This window comes from Triturus cristatus, chromosome 5_2 (assembly GCF_964204655.1).
Source record: "Triturus cristatus chromosome 5_2, aTriCri1.1, whole genome shotgun sequence".
Taxonomy (NCBI): domain Eukaryota; kingdom Metazoa; phylum Chordata; class Amphibia; order Caudata; family Salamandridae; genus Triturus; species Triturus cristatus.
The window spans coordinates 937395450-937413857 of record NC_140588.1 but is presented as its reverse complement, the minus strand read 5'-3'; positions in this window follow the sequence as shown (position 1 = coordinate 937413857).

The window sequence follows — 18408 nt, the reverse complement described above, 5'->3', positions numbered from 1 at the left end:
CCATACTTACTTCTACGGAAACTTACACATACTTAGTCTTTTAAACAATCACTTATAGAAACACATACTTATTCATACAGGAACTCTTTCAATCTCTCCCTCTCACATATACTCACATATATACACCAATAGTCACATATACTAGTTAAAAACATATGTAGTTACTCCTGAAGACACTATTGAGACAGTCATTCACTCACTAACACACCCATACACACACTCATCCACCCATACAGTCCTGCACACATGCTGTCTTCAACACATACAAACAGTGAGTCACTCATTCATGCATCTATGCACTACGTAATACCCCCCACCGTACCATACAGACACTCAGACTGATACTCAAAAAAACAACTAATAACCTATATAGACACCCATGTAGCTACTCACCAACCCATGCAGCCACTTATACACAAAGTGAGAGATACACTTAATCAGTCAGTAACACAATCAATTTTTCAAAAACAAATCATCCATTTAGACACTTATATACCCATTTATTCTTCCATCGACCTTGAGATACACATATATAAAACATATTTAATTTTCAGAAAAACACACATTCACTGGATGATGTCATCAGTGATGTCATCAGTGATGTCATTTGAGATGTCATCAGTGATGTCATGAGTGATGTCACTGACCATGTCATGAGTGATGTAATATGTGACGTCATCAGCAGTGCATTGCGGGCGCGCGAGTTATAGTTAGCTGAACTAACTATAACGGGGCAATTTCATTGGTTTTTTACGAGTAAAATGTCCAGCTAACTATAACATGTGTGAAACCTATGGTTTTTTCACTGAATATATATATATATATCACCCATTTTTGCTTCAGCGAGTTGAGGCCGCTCAAAATGGGTGATATATATATATATATACATATATTACCTACTGGCGGTCGCCAGTAGGTAGTTATAGTTAGGACCCCTTTTCCATAGGAAAACCTCAACATTCTATTTTGAATAACTTTGGCGCCGGTCGACGAATCCTCGCGAATTTCTCAAAATAGGTGGGGCTCTATGCTCCGCTCCTACCCTGAAAGTCTCGGGGGGATCCGTCAAGCGGTGGCTGAGATAAAAGGGGGGTCCCAAAACGCGTTTTTCCCATGCATTTTTCCATAGGACCTTTAGAACGAGCTACAGCCCGAACGGCTGAACAGAATTACTCAAAATTTGGCAGAGAGGTAGTCCCTAGGTCAAGGAAGTGCCTTTTGTAGGTTTGGTGTAAATCTGTTCAGTAGATTCTGAGAAAATAGCCTTTAAATCAATATATATATCTGAGCCCGCTTACGGTACGCTTACCGTACGCTTACGGTAAGCGTACGGTGGCGTGCGCGAGCGCGATTCTGATTGGCTCTTAGATCTTAGTAAACATTCGAATCGGCCGAAACCAGGAAGCGGCGGCCGCCATTTTGTGTATTTCACTCTGAAAAAAAAGAGTGAAAACAAGGAAAGGGGGCAATGAGGAGAGTTACAGACCCCCTAACAATTGTAAGGGGGTCAAAGAAGGACAGAAAAGTACAAAAAAAACATTTATTGATTTTAAAACAAATCACGGGGTACGCGTACGGTAAGCTTACGGTAAGCGTACGGTAAAAAAAATAAAAATAAATAAATGAAAAGCAGATTTAAGAGTTTAGATATTAGGGAGCTCTAAAAAGAGCTGTTGTGTTTATGAAGTCATTTTTTTAGTGGTACCTACAAGTAAGTACCGATGCAGAGTCTAAGGTTCAAGAGGAAGACTCTGTTCCCTTCATCATTGAAGTGCACACCATCTCCTCTATAAATGTCTTGCATGTCATAACGCAAGTTGTTGTGGTAAATGGCACCCATACCATAGTCACGGAGGAAAGCAGAAACAGATTTGTTGACGTGCTTTCTTGCTTTGTCAATCTGCGGACAGAAATGATTGGACCAGTTCCATTTTTGCCTTTGGCATATGTTGGAAAACACAAAGGCAGTTTTAGGGAAAAGTGTAAACAGTTGTGCAAAGGTGTCCTTCATAAGCATTTCCAGACCTACCCCAGTCAAAGTGCCTAGGTCATTGCCACCACAGTGCACTATTATGAGGTCAGGGTGTTGGATTTGAATGAAGGATTTCACCAATGGCATCAATTGGTGCCACTTTAACCCTCTCTGACCAATCCATTTAATGTCTACATTTGGCAAAGCAAGGTCTCTCACCATATCTGTTTTCTCTGCAAACTTTTCACTCCAGAAGACATAGCTGTGGCCTACAATCCACACTGTGAACATCTTCAAAGGAGAACTGGATGCACTCAGGAGGTGTCTTTCAGTAGAATGGCAATATGAAAAGAAAGACAGTTTGGAAATGGAGGCATACATATTTTTTTAAAACAAAAAGAACTGATTGGCTGTTTCATACCATTCCAGAATAAAAACTAGGCTGTATGTGAAAATTAATAGAAGCATGTTTTGTATTGGTACAAAAAAATGTGTAACCAAAGAACAGTACTATGGATTTGCTGTTAGGTTTGAAAAGTCAAGCACTCTTGCTCTGTGGAATTGAAACATTGTGTGTCGAACTTCTGACCTAACTGCACACAGCAGTGTTCCATGAGCTGTTGCTATGGTAGCAGGCAGAAGTCAAGTTGGGGGAAGGGTACTAGGCAGAAGTCAAGTTGGGGGCAGGCTACTTTTGGAAAAGGGTTGGTTTTCAACCAATAGAAATGTGTGATTACATTTGAAAAAAAGGGGGAAGCACTGAGATTTGAAACTTACATGTATATGTGTGGAAAAATAGAGGGAAAGTTTGCCATTATCTGGTTCTGCTGAGAGGAGAGAGGTGAACACAACAGAGATCCTGGCTCTGATAATCTGCTGTTTGAGTGTCACATTTCTTTCACAACTAACTAATTTTAAAGGTGAGTTTACAGTTTGAGAGGGGATGTATGTGGTAACTTAAGAAATGAATAATAGAAATGGGAATTGTTTTTGTTGTAGTTACACATGGTGGTTTCATAATGTGTCAGTGTGTAAAAGTGATTTACACTTGCCCCGAAAAAAAAAAAGAGCAGTAAGTGTGCTTTCAAATTGGCAAAGAAATTTCGTTTTGGGACTAATGTGAAAACATGACTCTGTGTGCATAGAAGAATTATAGGCAGAGATTTATTGCGTCTTGCTCTGGTGATTTCACAGTTGCATTAGATGGAAAGGGGGAGCGAATTATTGGGGGAAGAAGCAGAGGCTTAGCACACACCCATGTCCTTGCCGTGTATAGTCATGCACAGTATTTACAAGCCAGTGGGGTTTTCAGGTTTAAGTCTGTAATGCAAATACATTCAGCATCACTAAGGCTGGTTGCCCTTGGTGGAGTGTAGGCAGTCACAGAGAATGCACATGGTGGTGGTCTGAAAAAAAAACAGCTTGGACACGTGCAATTAAATAAATCAAAAATAGTGGTTTCATAATGTGTCAGTCTGTAAAAGTGATTTCAAATTGTAAAAAGAGATTTTCACTTGGCCCGAAAAAAAAAGAGCAGTAAGTGTGCTTTCAAATTGGCAAAGAAATTTCGTTTTGGCACTAATGTGAAAACATGACTCTGTGTGCATAGAAGAATTATAGGCAGAGATTTATTGCGTCTTGCTCTGGTGATTTCACAGTTGCATTAGATGGAAAGGGGGAGCGAATTATTGGGGGAAGAAGCAGAGGCTTAGCACACACCCATGTCCTTGCCGTGTATAGTCATGCACAGTATTTACAAGCCAGTGGGGTTTTCAGGTTTAAGTCTGTAATGCAAATACATTCAGCATCACTAAGGCTGGTTGCCCTTGGTGGAGTGTAGGCAGTCACAGAGAATGCACATGGTGGTGGTCTGAAAAAAAAACAGCTTGGACACGTGCAATTAAATAAATCAAAAATAGTGGTTTCATAATGTGTCAGTCTGTAAAAGTGATTTCAAATTGTAAAAAGAGATTTTCACTTGGCCCGAAAAAAAAAAGAGCAGTAAGTGTGCTTTCAAATTGGCAAAGAAATTTCGTTTTGGGACTAATGTGAAAACATGACTCTGTGTGCATAGAAGAATTATAGGCAGAGATTTATTGCGTCTTGCTCTGGTGATTTCACAGTTGCATTAGATGGAAAGGGGGAGCGAATTATTGGGGGAAGAAGCAGAGGCTTAGCACACACCCATGTCCTTGCCGTGTATAGTCATGCACAGTATTTACAAGCCAGTGGGGTTTTCAGGTTTAAGTCTGTAATGCAAATACATTCAGCATCACTAAGGCTGGTTGCCCTTGGTGGAGTGTAGGCAGTCACAGAGAATGCACATGGTGGTGGTCTGAAAAAAAAACAGCTTGGACACGTGCAATTAAATAAATCAAAAATAGTGGTTTCATAATGTGTCAGTCTGTAAAAGTGATTTCAAATTGTAAAAAAAGATTTTCACTTGGCCCGAAAAAAAAAAGAGCAGTAAGTGTGCTTTCAAATTGGCAAAGAAATTTCGTTTTGGGACTAATGTGAAAACATGACTCTGTGTGCATAGAAGAATTATAGGCAGAGATTTATTGCGTCTTGCTCTGGTGATTTCACAGTTGCATTAGATGGAAAGGGGGAGCGAATTATTGGGGGAAGAAGCAGAGGCTTAGCACACACCCATGTCCTTGCCGTGTATAGTCATGCACAGTATTTACAAGCCAGTGGGGTTTTCAGGTTTAAGTCTGTAATGCAAATACATTCAGCATCACTAAGGCTGGTTGCCCTTGGTGGAGTGTAGGCAGTCACAGAGAATGCACATGGTGGTGGTCTGAAAAAAAAACAGCTTGGACACGTGCAATTAAATAAATCAAAAATAGTGGTTTCATAATGTGTCAGTCTGTAAAAGTGATTTCAAATTGTAAAAAGAGATTTTCACTTGGCCCGAAAAAAAAAGAGCAGTAAGTGTGCTTTGAAATTGGCAAAGAAATTTCGTTTTGGCACTAATGTGAAAACATGACTCTGTGTGCATAGAAGAATTATAGGCAGAGATTTATTGCGTCTTGCTCTGGTGATTTCACAGTTGCATTAGATGGAAAGGGGGAGCGAATTATTGGGGGAAGAAGCAGAGGCTTAGCACACACCCATGTCCTTGCCGTGTATAGTCATGCACAGTATTTACAAGCCAGTGGGGTTTTCAGGTTTAAGTCTGTAATGCAAATACATTCAGCATCACTAAGGCTGGTTGCCCTTGGTGGAGTGTAGGCAGTCACAGAGAATGCACATGGTGGTGGTCTGAAAAAAAAACAGCTCGGACACGTGCAATTAAATAAATCAAAAATAGTGGTTTCATAATGTGTCAGTCTGTAAAAGTGATTTCAAATTGTAAAAAGAGATTTTCACTTGGCCCAAAAAAAAAAGAGCAGTAAGTGTGCTTTCAAATTGGCAAAGAATTTTCGATTTGGCACTAATGTGAAAACATGACTCTGTGTGCATAGAAGAATTATAGGCAGAGATTTATTGCGTCTTGCTCTGGTGATTTCACAGTTGCATTAGATGGAAAGGGGGAGCGAATTATTGGGGGAAGAAGCAGAGGCTTAGCACACACCCATGTCCTTGCCGTGTATAGTCATGCACAGTATTTACAAGCCAGTGGGGTTTTCAGGTTTAAGTCTGTAATGCAAATACATTCAGCATCACTAAGGTTGGTTGCCCTTGGTGGAGTGTAGGCAGTTACAGAGAATGCACATGGTGGTGGTCTGAAAAAAAAACAGCTTGAACACGTGCAATTAAATAAATCAAAAATAGTGGTTTCATAATGTGTCAGTCTGTAAAAGTGATTTCAAATTGTAAAAAGAGATTTTCACTTGGCCCGAAAAAAAAAGAGCAGTAAGTGTGCTTTGAAATTGGCAAAGAAATTTCGTTTTGGCACTAATGTGAAAACATGACTCTGTGTGCATAGAAGAATTATAGGCAGAGATTTATTGCGTCTTGCTCTGGTGATTTCACAGTTGCATTAGATGGAAAGGGGGAGCGAATTATTGGGGGAAGAAGCAGAGGCTTAGCACACACCCATGTCCTTGCCGTGTATAGTCATGCACAGTATGTACAAGCCAGTGGGGTTTTCAGGTTTAAGTCTGTAATGCAAATACATTCAGCATCACTAAGGCTGGTTGCCCTTGGTGGAGTGTAGGCAGTCACAGAGAATGCACATGGTGGTGGTCTGAAAAAAAAACAGCTTGGACACGTGCAATTAAATAAATCAAAAATAGTGGTTTCATAATGTGTCAGTCTGTAAAAGTGATTTCAAATTGTAAAAAAAGATTTTCACTTGGCCCGAAAAAAAAAAGAGCAGTAAGTGTGCTTTCAAATTGGCAAAGAAATTTCGTTTTGGGACTAATGTGAAAACATGACTCTGTGTGCATAGAAGAATTATAGGCAGAGATTTATTGCGTCTTGCTCTGGTGATTTCACAGTTGCATTAGATGGAAAGGGGGAGCGAATTATTGGGGGAAGAAGCAGAGGCTTAGCACACACCCATGTCCTTGCCGTGTATAGTCATGCACAGTATTTACAAGCCAGTGGGGTTTTCAGGTTTAAGTCTGTAATGCAAATACATTCAGCATCACTAAGGCTGGTTGCCCTTGGTGGAGTGTAGGCAGTCACAGAGAATGCACATGGTGGTGGTCTGAAAAAAAAACAGCTTGGACACGTGCAATTAAATAAATCAAAAATAGTGGTTTCATAATGTGTCAGTCTGTAAAAGTGATTTCAAATTGTAAAAAGAGATTTTCACTTGGCCCGAAAAAAAAAGAGCAGTAAGTGTGCTTTGAAATTGGCAAAGAAATTTCGTTTTGGCACTAATGTGAAAACATGACTCTGTGTGCATAGAAGAATTATAGGCAGAGATTTATTGCGTCTTGCTCTGGTGATTTCACAGTTGCATTAGATGGAAAGGGGGAGCGAATTATTGGGGGAAGAAGCAGAGGCTTAGCACACACCCATGTCCTTGCCGTGTATAGTCATGCACAGTATTTACAAGCCAGTGGGGTTTTCAGGTTTAAGTCTGTAATGCAAATACATTCAGCATCACTAAGGCTGGTTGCCCTTGGTGGAGTGTAGCACTGTGGACATGGGCTTTTTAAAAAATCTGAAAAGTGGTTTCATAATGTGACAGTTTGTAAAAGAGATTTTCACTTGCCCAAAAAAAAGAGCAGTTTGTGTGCATTCAAATTGGCAAAGAAATTTCGTTTTGTGACTATTGTGAAAAGAAATGTAGTAATATATTTAAATACAATAACAGATTTTTTTTTTAGTTTTTTTCAGGTATTGCTGAAGAACAGTGAACAAAATTTAAGATGCCTACAAAATCTCGAGTTCAAAAAACGCTAAAAAAAAAACTATATTTGAAGACAACTGGAGGACCAAAGTTAGTAGAAGATGCTGATGTTGGGAAAAAGAAAAAATCTTCTGGTAAGCAAAAAAAACAATTTCTAAACAAAATATTCAAAACAAAGAAAAATGTACAAAATGTCTGTTCTCGGAAAAATGTAACAAAACATAGAGAACAGCAAAAAATTGAGAATTTAGTTAATGCAAATATACCTTCTGCAATTGAAAAGTTTAACATAAACAGAAAAACAGCATTTAAAGAGATACGTAGAAAAATGTTTCAGAGAAGAGTTATGTCCAATTTGATAAAGGATATAAAGAAATATAAGCAAAAGGCTAAATATTACAAGAGAAAAAAAGAAATTGAAGCCATTGCAGCAAAAGCATTAGAATTAAAAAGGAAACTATTCATATTAATTTTGAATAGGATGCGTACATTAGATAAAATGGTTAATGTACTGAAATCACAAAGCAAAAGCAAAAGAGTAGTGAACAGAACAAACTTTTGTAAAGTGTTTTTAGGAAAGTGGATGCATAGTTCAAGTAGTGAACCTTTTTTTAATGAAGAGAGCTATTTTCAAAGTAATAGTTTGCTGCATGCAGTTGACACCAGAGGTCGTTCATACGAAGTAAAAAATGGTTGCATAATGGAGAAGGAGATAATGGTTCCAAGAGATGAGGTACAAGTGATGGCAGATGAGGCAATGGGGAGACGTCCTAAAGCCCCAGTGTACACTTGGAATTGTAGTAGTATTTGCACTGTGCGTCAGGAATCTATTGACAGATTTCGAGAGTTTCTAAGAGAATATAGTAAAAAAAGTGTAAAACAAAAGATTAAGGTGCTTCAAAGTCTGGATCCATGCAGAGTGAGAGAGAATACTGGTTTGCAGGGTCATTCTCTTGCTTGTCTATCTAGAAAAGTGTGCAATAGTGTTTTCCATCATTTTAGGATGCTGGCTGTTCATCATACTGAAATGAGAAAGTTTGTGAGACGGTTGTATTTTGCCAAAAGTCCAGCAATAAAGTTAAATGAATTGAATAGGGCTCTGTTCCGAGGAACGGTATCAGATGTAGAGAAGGTTGTTGATGAAATTCAGTTTTGTTACTTTGGTCCTGAACAAAACAGTGCAGAGAAGGACACAGTAAATGAGGCAGAAGTGGAAGAGAATGTAGAACCTTGTGTAAGTAAGACATTTAATGATCACATAACAAAATTTGCAATAATCTCTAATGAAAGACCAAATGTTACTTGTATTTGTTGCCGCAGAACTCATTATAGAAAACAAACTAGGAATGTTGATCTCTACAGAAAGAGTGAAAATGAAGATAATTATAAGTGGAAGGAATTTGCCACATATATATTTCTAGAAAATTGTTTTGAATTGGGTGAAGATCAGCGTATTTGTAAATACTGTTATAACAAGTTAGAGGAAAATAGAATGCCGACCAGAGCTGTACATAATAATTTAGAATTGGATGCTATTCCTGCTGAACTTTCTGAATTAAATACATATGAGTCTATACTCATTCAATGTGTTCATCCGTTCCAGACCATAGTACGTATGGAGCCCAAAACTGGTAAATTACCTCCTTCAGATTTACTGAGAGGTTTAAAAGGTAGAGTGGTGTATTTGCCCTTGGATTTGAAAAAAAATATGGAAACTATTGATGCGGATACTTTGGAAACTGAACCATTAATTATTCTGGATAATGGTGTACCTACAAAGAATAAGAAGATTTGGCAGGAGCTGGTAGATGTGCGGAAAGTACAAAGAGCAAATTTGTATTTGAAAAAAAATAACAAATGGTATGAATCAATTTATATAGAAGAAGAAGAAGAAGAAGAAGATTTACAAGGAGACACAGAAACACCAACTGGACAAATTGAAAAAGTGGACAAGTCAAAGGAAGAAGAAATTTATGAACATTTTAGCATACATCCTCTCCATTCGAAAGAAGTTATGGGAGACAATATTGATCTCTTTCAGATGAAGAAAGCAAAAGGAAATCCCGTGAGTGTATGGGAGGAGAGCTTGGAAGCTCGATGTTTTCCCCAGCTGTTTCCTAAAGGAAAAGGAGGACGATACGATGAACGTCCAGAACAGATTCCAGCTTCAGAGTATCGAACTACAAGACTATATGCTGAAGATCCCAGATTTCGACAAAGTATTCCTTATTTGTTCCATCTTTTATTTGAAAGCGACTTGTCTGCACTGTCTTATGCAGTAAATCACATTTTAAAAAGTGGAGTACATTTACAAAATGTGTCTGCTAAGGATTTTATGGAGAAAGTGCAGCACCGAGATGATCATTTGGAAACACAACTGATCAATCTGATGGCTTGTCAGCGTGGGACAAATGAATATTGGTACCGACGCCATGGTGAACTAAAATGCATGTTACGCAATTTAGGAACACCAACATGGTTCCTTACCCTAAGCTGTGCCGAGTACGCTTGGGATGATTTACTGGATTTTCTACGAGAGGCCAATTCAAACATTAAAAACATCGAATACAAGACAGCAGGAGAACTGTGCTCATTGGATCCGGTTAATGTTTGCAGGTATTTCAATCATAGATTTGAGGCTATGATGTCCTTCATCTGCAATAAAAAAAATCCACCCCTTGGAGAAGTAGTGGATTTCTTTTGGAGAAAAGAGTACCAGGCAAGAGGTGCTCCTCATATTCATATGCTGCTGTGGATCAAGGATGCCCCAAAGTTTGGAACAGATACTGATGAAGCAGTGTTATCTTACATTGAAGAATATGCAACATGTGCTATACCAAAAAGCACAGAAGAGAACAAGTTAAAGGAGCAAGTTCTACGTTTCCAAAGTCATCGGTGTGGAAAATACTGTCGACGGAAATACAAGAGCAAAGAAAAATACTACACTAAATGTCGATTTGGATTTCCTAGACCTGTTCTTTCAAATGGAAGAGTCAACAGTTTTATGTCAGCTGTGAGACATACTATCACAAGAAAATCACCTAAGAATACCTACAACCTTAAAAGAAAAGAAGAATCTAAAAATATAAATGACTACAACCCAGTCATTTTATCCATGTGGAACGCTAACATGGATATACAGTATGTTGCTGACAATTCCATTGCTGTTGCTCGATATGTAACGTCTTACATTACGAAATCAGAAAAAACAGAATTGAAGGAAATGTGGGAAGAGATTTCTCACGAGAAGACTGTCAGTAAGAAGCTGTACAGTTTCAGTTTGAAGATGTTATCGCATCGAGAAATTGGATCCTACGAATGTTCAGATAGGTTATCTTCTGCAAGTCTCTACTCGAAGTCAAGAAGAATAATTTGGGCAAGTTTAGGCCTTGCAGCAATGAGAAATCGGGTACTGAAATCTGTTGGAGAAATTGAATATTTGGCTGAGAATGACCCAGAAAGTACAGATATATTGAAAACAAACATGTTGGACACATATTATCCCAAGAGAAGTCATCATCTGGAGAACATGTGTCTCTATGAAGTGTTACAGAACTGCATTTATTCACGGAAAGCTGCAGAAGACATCAACAGTGGAAAATATAAAGTTGTTGGTGAAGAAGGATGTTTGGTGAAGCAAACCAAAGGAAGTTTGATAAATCACCGGAAGCTGAGTTGCGACACTACCGACAAGAAAGAATTTTACTACTTGGCTCTTTTACAGTTGTTTAAACCATGGCGTACAGAGGATGAACTACTGGGAGAATTCCAGAGCTATGAAGATTCTTTTAATGCTTGCAAAGACAGCATACAATGCAGTACATTCTCAACTTATCTGCAAATGTTAAATGAAGAAATTGAACAGGAAACTACAATTGCAGCAGAAATAGCTAGAGACAGTTCTCAGGACAGCCAAAGTTCAGGAACATACAGTCAAGATCCCCTAGGACAACCAATCGTTGAAAATGAAGCATCAATAGCCATGAATGAAGTGGAAACGGCTATGAATCAAGGTCAAGAAGAATTTATAGACTTAGAAAATTTGGAAAGACAACTGAATCAAGAGCAGCAACAAATTTATGAAGAGATCAAAAACAAAATTGATCACGGATTTCTACATATCAAAAAAGAGTGCTCATGCACATCATTTCATCCAATCAGGATGTATGTAAGCGGACAAGCTGGCACTGGAAAAAGTTTCCTAATTAAAGTCATCAGAAGCTACCTAAAGCAAAAAACGGATTCTACTTTGTCTTGTGTGGTTACTGCTCCAACTGGGTTAGCAGCATATAACATAAAAGGAATCACCTTACATCGTTTGCTAATGTTACCAGTGGAGCATGAGAACAAAATACAATTCAACAAGCTAACTGGAGAAGCATCCTTGGAAGTTTCAAGAGTATTGAAGAAGATGCAAGTTCTCATTATTGATGAGGTGAGCATGGTATCAAACTTAATGCTTGCCTTTGTGCATTTAAGAATGCAGCAAATTTTGAAGACAGACTATGACGTGTTATTTGGTGGAAAACACGTCATAGTTTTTGGGGATCTTTTGCAACTTACTCCAGTTAAAGGACAACCAGTGTTTAATACTGTGACACATGAAGACACGAAGAAGTCATTGGGAAGCATTGGAAATACAAATATTTGGTCCTTCTTTGAGTACAAGGAACTTACAACTAATATGAGGCAAGCAAACGATGAAGAATATGGAAGTATTCTGAAAGATATCAGGATTGGAATACTCACAGAAGTTGGGAAAAAAGCATTACAGAGTCGGCTGCTACATAATTTATTTCCAAAGGAAGAAATAGTTGCAGAGAAAATATACAAGAATATTGCAGAAAACAAAAGTGTCATCTGCTTAATGCCAACTCTACGTGAATGCTCAATATTCAATGAGGAGCTTTTGAAATTGGAAAAGGAAGAGATCAGGAAATTGGAAGCAGTGGACAAAATTGAGGATGGAAGAATTACTGTCACAGTAACAGGCAAAATGAAAAATAAATTGGACTCACTAGAGAAGAACATCTCCAAAACAGCTGGATTAGAAAAAAATCTATATGTTTGCATGAACTGTAGAGTATTTTTAAGAAGAAATTTGGATGTTGAAAAAGGTTTAGTTAATGGAGCGATGGGAAGAGTTGTGGGTTTTATTAATTATCAGAAAAAAGAAGGAGTTGAATGTTTAAAAATAAAATTTGATCAGATAGAAGAAGTTAAAGATATTTGTCGTTGTTCAGTTCGTTTCATGCTTGTGAAAGACTTGTATGTACGTAGGAAGCAGTTTCCGTTTTCTCTAGCATATGCTGTAACTATTCACAAGTCTCAAGGATTGACTGTAGATTGTGCTTTTGTGAACATTGGTTCAACTGTGTTCAAAGAAGGTATGGCATATGTAGCTTTGTCACGAGTGAAAACATTATCTGGTTTATTCATGATAGACTTTGATGACTCAAAAGTTAGTGCTGATACAAACTGTGTAAAGGAGTATAATAGATTAAGAAGAACCTATGCTCCTCATTTAGGTCAGTATCCTGTGTTGGAGAAACGTGTAGTTTCTCGTAAAAGGAGAAATGAGAATATCTGTAATGAAGATGTAGACAGGAGGAAAAAAAAGAGGAGTGATGTAATTGCAAGCAAAAAGAATAAGGAAAATGAAGAACAGGTTGTAGGATGTTATTTTGAAAATACCTCTGGTGTCAACTGCTACGCAAATGTAGTGCTGAATGTTGCATTTTATCTGGAAAGTTTGCAAGAGCAGATAATAGTAAATCAGGGAAAAAGATTCTGTTCAGAGCTGAGTCTCCTTTTTCAAAAGCTGAGTAAAGATAAAACTCAAATAGAAAGTGCTACTGACATTAGAAAACTTTTAGATGTATGTTCAGGACGAACACAGTTTTCTCAAAATGAACAGCAAGATGCACACGAATTTTTGATGTATTTTCTTCAGGTAGTGGAAGAAGAAGGAGTTCCCATTGACATTTTTTTTGGTCTCTCTTATAAATGGGAACATAGTTGTGATAATTGTTATAATATATGTGGCTCTATTGTTGATAATGAAAGGTTTATTTATTTGACATTGCCAGAGAGTAAAACAGTCACTTTTGCAAAATTAGTTAAAGATGCTAATCATAGCATGAAATGTGGTGAGTGTAATTCTGACATGTTATCAACATTAATTTTAAGGGAATACGGACAGTATGTAATTTTAATGATGCAACGATGTAGAGCTGATGGATCAAAATTGGATACTTTAATAAAGAAGTTTACAGGACAGCAATTATCAATTTCAGGAAAAACTTTTGTAACTGTTGCAATAATTTTCCATGATGGACCTACTGTTACTTCTGGACATTACACAGTTTATCTAAAATGTGAAAAAGGCTGGACACTGTGTAATGATTCCCAATTGATTTTCAAACAACGTTTGCCTTTTGATTTAGCAAATTCCTATCTAATCTTCCTGAAACCTAAATTTTAGAGAGACTTGGCAAGATCTGGACAAAATAATTTTACCATTTTACTGGATTACCATTGCAATTTTGTAGAAAAAATATTTTTAAAATTATCATTTGGCCTAAAGGAAAGATAACCAATTGTAATGTGGACTTTTTTAATTTTTAATGCAATTTTGAAAAACCAATAATTTAGAGATAATCGGTAACTTCTGCACATTTTAAATTTTGGAATGCTATTGAACTGCCATTGGAAATTTTTTCAAAAATGATTTAAAAAATTACTATTTGGCCATGTGGAAAAGTAAGCAATTCTATTGTGGACTAAATAAATTATTCAAAAAATTTTCGTGAACCAAAATGTTACAGAGAATCGGTGAGATCTGGACAGATTAAACTTTAGAATTGTAATGGATTTCCCTTGGAAATTTATTCCAGGAAAAAAAAAAAAATACTATTTGGCCTAAAGGAAATAAAATCAGATGTATTTTGGAGTTATTTGAGATATAATATTGTGATTATACTTCTCAAACAAACATATCAGACTGTATTTTAAAGAAAAAAGTATTGTTTTTAGATGATATTTTTTTAGAATAATATGCATTTCTGTAATGATAAGTTTAAGTGAGAAGAGATTCTGGGCTTTTTTAATACAATCTTTGAGATTGTTAATTTTTTTTGCCCGCTGTAAAATGATGAATGCAATTGCTTTCACAATTTATAGTGAAATGCAATATATTCTGAAAACAGCAAAAATAAGGCAAAAATATTTTTTGGTAAAAAATGTAAATATGTGTACTGTATTATAAAATGGTTTAAAAATATTAATACTTTTTTCTTTATTTTCAGATCGATATAGAAAATTTTCGGAAACTACAACCATTTTAAAAACTATTTTTTAAAAAAACAAATGAATAAATATTTTTTTGAGTGAGTATGGTAAGTCATTAATAATAATTGTAGTCTCTCAAGGACCTTGTAATGTGATAAATGATTTTTAGTGTTTTTTTTAAAAAATAAAAAAAAAGGTACGCTTACCGTACGCGTACGGTAAAAAAAAAAAAAAAAAGTTTTCAAAAACATGTAAAAAAAAGATGAAAGATAAGGTTGGCTCTTAAAAGAACCGTTGTGTTCATGCAGGGACAGAGGAAAGGAAGCATGGGAAAATCATTCATAGCTACAAATGTGCTGATCTATTTTGTTGTTCACTAGGGAAACACTGGTCTCCCTATGACAAATTAGACCTTTACAAAATGTGCAATGAATATCAACCTTCCGAAATCGAAGGTTCATTTCCAGAGGGCCAGCAAAAGGAGATTCTCCCCCCACAGATGAAGGGCTCACCTGACCTGCAGAAGAAGGAGTCAGCCCTGCAGGTGATGGTCCAGGCTGAGCTGCTGTGGATGTACTGGCTCGTCTTTCTGAAGAGTTACCTCCAAAAAGATGACCATGTGTCCTTCTGTGTACATCCTGGAGGTGTCTCTTCATGGTGTGATTCCCAAAGGAATACTTCCTGTTAGGATTACCTCTAGAAAGTACACGCTGACACAGCTTGCAAGTAACTAAGGGTGCATTCACCTTTTGCTGGCCTTCTGGAAAAGTAAAATAATCCCAAACATAAGAAGGCTTTTGTTTCCTCGATCTCTGCCTCAAGACAGTGCTGCTGGTGCTAGCCTCACTCTCAGAAGAGCTCTGCTGTTCTGCCATCGTATCCCAAAGACAAACCAGCTCCTTCTCCCAAGGGATCACAAGCAGAAATGAGGGGAATGGGTGTGGTGTAGGAGAGTTCTAGAACTGAAAGTAGTTTCAACCAATCAAAAGTTGTGTTTCAAGATCACATGACCTACCGTACGCTTACGGTACGCTTACGGTACGCTTACGGCAAAAAGTACGCGTGCGCGTAAAAAAGACACGCGCTTCCGCGCATGCGCATAACAGTCACTCCCCGGCACTTCCGCGTAACGTGCGCGTGTGGCGTAAGCGCGCACGCGTCCCACGCGCAGTACGCGCGGCTACGCAAAGTACGTAACTATACGCAAGTAGCGTAGATAGATTACGGACGTTGCGTAAACCGTACGCTTACCGTGAGCTTACGGTACGCGTACTATAAAAAAAAAAAAAAAAAAAATCTGGAAATAAATTTTACATGTTTATTTTAAAAAATATATATAAAAAAAATATTTAAGGATTTTAAAAATTTAAGCATAGTCTTTATAAAAGGTAAGAAAATTAAATTAAAAATATGTTTGAAAAAAATGAAGAATAAAAAAAAAAAATAGCATTTAAAAAACCTTACAAATTCACTGAAAAAACCATGGGTTTCACACACGTTATAGTTAGGAATTAGCATTTAAAAAACCTTGCAAATTCACTGAAAAAACCATGGGTTTCACACACGTTATAGTTAGGAATTAGCATTTAAAAAACCTTAGAAATTCACTGAAAAAACCATAGGTTTCACACACGTTATAGTTAGGAATTAGCATTTAAAAAACCTTAGAAATTCAGTGAAAAAACCATAGGTTTCACACATGTTATAGTTAGCTGGACATTTTACTCGTAAAAAACCAATGAAATTGCCCCGTTATAGTTAGTTCAGCTAACTATAACTCGCGCGCCCGCAATGCACTGCTGATGACGTCACATATTACATCACTCATGACATGGTCAGTGACATCACTCATGACATCACTGATGACATCTCAAATGACATCACTGATGACATCACTGATGACATCATCCTTGTGATAGAGTGGCAGACCTCCTCTCACCTTAATATAAGCTTTGATACACACATTCAAAAATAGAGACTAAAAATTTCAAAACAATGGACATACCAATACCAGTTACAACAACCTCTTCAGTAATTCTAAGATCCATATACACATCCACTCATTCACCAACAGTCCTATACAGTCACTCATACATGTACTCACTCATCATATGTACTCATACACCTATACATCCTGTTACATAATGCCACTCATCCATAGAGTTACTCACACACATAGTCACTCATGCTAATAAAGAATCAAACATACATTCACCTGCATATACAGTTATACAAACACCACCACACTTACTTCTACGGAAACTTACACATACTTAGTCTTTTAAACAATCACTTATAGAAACACATACTTATTCATACAGGAACTCTTTCAATCTCTCCCTCTCACATATACTCACATATATACACCAATAGTCACATATACTAGTTTAAAACATATGTAGTTACTCCTGAAGACACTATTGAGACAGTCTTTCACTCACTAACACACCCATACACACACTCATCCACCCATACAGTCCTGCACACATGCTGTCTTCAACACATACAAACAGTGAGTCACTCATTCATGCACCCATGCACTACGTAATACCCCCCACCGAACCATACAGACACTCAGACTGATACTCAAAAAAACAACTAATAACCTATATAGACACCCATGTAGCTACTCACCAACCCATGCAGCCACTTATACACAAAGTGAGAGATACACTTAATCAGTCAGTTACACAATCAATTTTTCAAAAACAAATCATCCATTTAGACACTTATATACCCATTTATTCTTCCATCGACCTTGAGATATACATATATAAAACATATTTAATTTTCAGAAAAACACACATTCACTGGATGATGTCATCAGTGATGTCATCAGTGATGTCATTTGAGATGTCATCAGTGATGTCATGAGTGATGTCACTGACCATGTCATGAGTGATGTAATATGTGACGTCATCAGCAGTGCATTGCGGGCGCGCGAGTTATAGTTAGCTGAACTAACTATAACGGGGCAAGTTCATTGGTTTTTTACGAGTAAAATGTCCAGCTAACTATAACATGTGTGAAACCTATGGTTTTTTCACTGAATTTCTAAGGTTTTTTAAATGCTAATTCCTAACTATAACGTGTGTGAAACCTATGGTTTTTTCAGTGAATATATATATGAATGTAAATTCGTCTCTTGTGCTGCTGCCTTGGTTAGACGAAAGAACGGACCCAAAACTTCGGTGCCAATCACTGAATCTTTATTTCATATTACTCTGTACCAGTCCGCCATGACGCGTTTCAGCCCCCACTCGGGCCTTGATCACATGACACGTTGTGGTGGGGAATAGCAGAATTTAAAGGGGAAACAGCGCCGGAAATGACCATATCATGGACATCAAAGAGTTATTACATAACAATGATTTCAATCTTACTGTTTAAATACAGATATACTTGTGCGCAATTGTGGATGATTTACATTTCATGCTCGTATCTACAAATAAATAATTAAATGAAAATACTATGTACATATATACAGCATAGAAAAATATTTAGATAAAATTTCATATCAAAAATAAATTGCTGACATAAATACTATATACAACAAAAATTGTTTATCTAATGCCTCCACTGCTACTGTTTAAATATCCTAGTAGCCTGAAAAAAGTCTATTTTGGTTGCGCACTGCGATAATTTGTAATCTCTTGCCATGTTTGCGCCCCAGTGGGCCCCTTGGTCTTTAATTACTTTCTTAGAATCCTCCTCCTAGTTTATCCCCTAAAAAATCTGCTAACAATTCAAACAGATGTTAAATGTATGAAAACTTGTATTTCATTTTGTCACTAAAGGACAGGTAATTTCTACCCTATCCCAACATTTGTCCCCCACT